Source organism: Gobio gobio (assembly GCF_949357685.1).
Source record: "Gobio gobio genome assembly, chromosome: 9".
Lineage (NCBI taxonomy): Eukaryota > Metazoa > Chordata > Actinopteri > Cypriniformes > Gobionidae > Gobio > Gobio gobio.
In genome coordinates this window covers 26,064,553-26,067,773 of record NC_137115.1, presented here as the reverse complement: position 1 = coordinate 26,067,773, position 3,221 = coordinate 26,064,553, and the positions used below count along the sequence as shown (strand labels likewise).

The 3,221-nt window shown below is 37.2% G+C and overlaps 1 long non-coding RNA gene across 1 annotated transcript; it reads left to right on the top strand.

Moving 5' to 3' along the window:
* Positions 1-1,770: 1,770 nt before the first annotated feature.
* LOC307131365 lies at positions 1,771-2,851 on the top strand. Its single transcript, XR_013817160.1, has 4 exons — positions 1,771-1,837; positions 2,338-2,440; positions 2,613-2,662; positions 2,777-2,851. It is a non-coding gene; the product is annotated as an uncharacterized lncRNA (long non-coding RNA).
* Positions 2,852-3,221: the final 370 nt, after the last annotated feature.

The window sequence follows — 3,221 nt, the reverse complement described above, 5'->3', positions numbered from 1 at the left end:
TATGTTTTAAATTTCTTACTGCTCTATTTTTCTCACAGCATTGATGCAACAAAAGAGGACGGTTCTCTTGGACAACTGATGAATGATGATCACAGAAATCCAAATTGTAAAGTCAAGACAATCATTGTTGACGGAAGACCACACCTGTGCCTGTTTAGTATAAAACATATCTTTCCAGATGAGGAGGTCACATACAACTATGGGGATTCCTCTTGGCCTTGGCGTTTAAGGGTGAGTCTCTTAAATACTTTATCACTGAAAGTCAACATGTATTACATGTTTTTTTTTTTTTTTTTATGGTGCAGATTATTAAAAAACATCCTTGCCAATGTGTTGTACCTGTCTTTCTTATAATTATAGGAAATGTGTGACCAGGGCCGTTTGAAGAAATTTGGGGGCCCCAAGCAAAATGGACATGGAGGCCCCCCCAATACAAGCACGCACGCACGCAAAGCTTACATGAACCGCAGCATAGCCATACAGTTTAAGTTCACCCACACTTTATATAAATAAAAAGGTTTACACTGCAAATACTGTTGTTGCATATACTGTGCATAAAATTTGAAAACATTTGCAAAAAACACCACTGTATCATTAAAAAAAAATTTGTAAACCTTTAAGTAACCATTTTTTAAACATCTATAAACATTACATTTACATATATAGACGGACCAGATATTCCTAACACTTTGGGAATACTTAAGGGTTACTAGTTGGTTTGTAAACTGTCTATAAACATTATCTGGATGGTTATTATAAAGTTGCAACAGATATAATACCTTGTTAAATAGTTAATAAACAGTACCAGTAAAACATGTGGGCAGTACCAGTAAAACATGTGGGCAGTACCAGTAAAACATGTAAACAGTACCTGTAAAACATTTGGGCAGTACCAGTAAAACATGTAAACAGTACCTGTAAAACATGTGGGTTGTCCTGATACTGTACTTCAAAATGTAACAGTGTAAAAATTGCCACAGAATAAAGTAATTGTTCAAGATCCATTGGTAACTTATAAAAATAATGTCATATTTGCAAACTGTCACTACCGTATATCCCGACACTAGCACATTAAGATAAGCTATGAAAAAAAGCATGTTCCTCTGCCTCTTTCTGGTTAAATAATGTTTATAATAATTGTTAATATATGCTATATTAACTATTCCAGGTTATTTATGCATAGCATAAATAATAGTTAGTATAGCATGCTATGCCACTTTCATCAAAACCTATTACAAAGCTATAGTAATCTCATGTAATTCCGTCTGTTCGAAAAATAGTTGCACTAACTGTTCGTTACAAGCAGCATTTGCCGTCAGGCAGGTAAGTTAGCTAACATAAACATATTTTTGCTAGCCTACCTGCTGCAAACTTACACCATTTTTGTACAAGACAAGTAGAGCTATTTTATCCAGTGTAATTTATCACATACCACTATCTTGTTTTTTCTTATCCTCCTCTTCCTTTCTCTTTTTTCTTTTCTGGCTTCCTGAAGCATAAAATTCCGCTTCAAATCCGAAGAGATTTTGTATTTTGCCGGCTGCAGAGATCGCGTGGTTGGCTGGCTGCTGTCAGCGACTACTGAGAGGGGCCCCTTAAGGGGGATCCCGATAGCAGTGTCATTGCACTTTACTGCATTGACTATCAATAGGGCGCTCAGACAGTTTGTCGTTTCATTTTATTCTTAACCTGTCGTTGTCTTGGGGCCCCAGGCCAGCTCGGGGCCCCAAGCAATTGCTTGGTTTGCCTGCCTTGTCGCGACGGGCCTGTGTGTGACAGGACCTCGGTGGCTGTAACTGAATGCAGTGTGAATCCTTCCTCATCCGGGAAAGAGAAAGTAAGTGAGCACATGTTCCTTAATTGTTTACTTCTCTTTGACACAGGCAATATTAAGTGTAGGATGGTTGGGCATCATACTAGTCTGGTTTAAGTGGACTGTTGTCTTGAAGATGTTGTTGTGACATCTCAAATTCAAGTAAAATATACCTCGCTCTCCATTCATTTTCATCACTTGTGTGTTGGGGGATGGGCATGACACTGACCTGAAATATAAGGACCGTTCTCCACTACAAGGACCGTCATGTTTGGGTTAGGGTTAACAATTTTTTGAGGAAAAGATGTTGATTTGTGTATGTGTCAGCTTCTTTATTGTGGATAAGTTGTAGACTTAATATGCACACTTTTACACACTGGATATGCTTTCAATGCAGCAATAATTGCATTAACTTTCAGTCAAAGACAATTCAACCGTTAAGGCCCATTCACACCACACTTTGGAATGAAATTTGTGCTATTTTCAATATATGAAGTTGATTTAATAAATCCATTTTGTTATAGTGCCACCATGAAGTTCACAGTGCTGTTATCTCCAGTTTGGATTCTTGTGAAGATTGCAGTGGACCTGTGACAAGTCGAAAATGGCTTGGCCTTACATGCAAATGTATGTATGTTTGTGTGTTCATTTTTGTATCGAAAACAAAATGGGCTGTCCTGTAATTTCCTGGTATTTTTATTTTAAAAAATTGTGCTGTTTTATTCAAATCATTATTGTAATGCAGTAATCTGATATAACCTAAAAGCATGCTTATTTTTATACTTTAATTTTCTTTCAGTATGTTCAAAATCATGGCACAAAACCTGCTTCCTGAAGAATATGACACTGGTATGTTAATTTATTGTACATCACCTTCTTTAACATTTTCAAGTTTGTTACATCAAAACTGCTGCACTATAAGCAGGGTACACTATTTTTGTTGTTATCTTTTTTTTTTATTAGCCAGATGTTGAATTTTCCAATTCTGAAGAATCCTGCTCTGATGAGGAGTATTCTCCTTGCGCTGATAAAAACACTGAAGAATCCTGCTCTGATGAAGAGTATTCTCCTTGCGCTGATAAAAACACTGAAGAATCCTCCTCTGATGTTTTCATCCCGGACTCTAGACAAAATAGCGATAGTGATGATAGTCTTTCTGTCGATATATGCAATCCACCAAATTATAAGTCCACACCAGCTGTTTCAGAGTCTTCTATGAGAGCAAAGAGTGTGCCACCACAACCCATTCGCTGTTCATCCACTGAGCAAGAAATGGTTAGTGACAGATCCAGTTCTGCTCAAGACCTCATATGTGATGAGCATGATACTACTACAAACAATACTGAGATGCTTCAGAGTTTTAAGAAAACACAAGCAGTGTCTTCTTATGAACTGTCAGAGACTGACA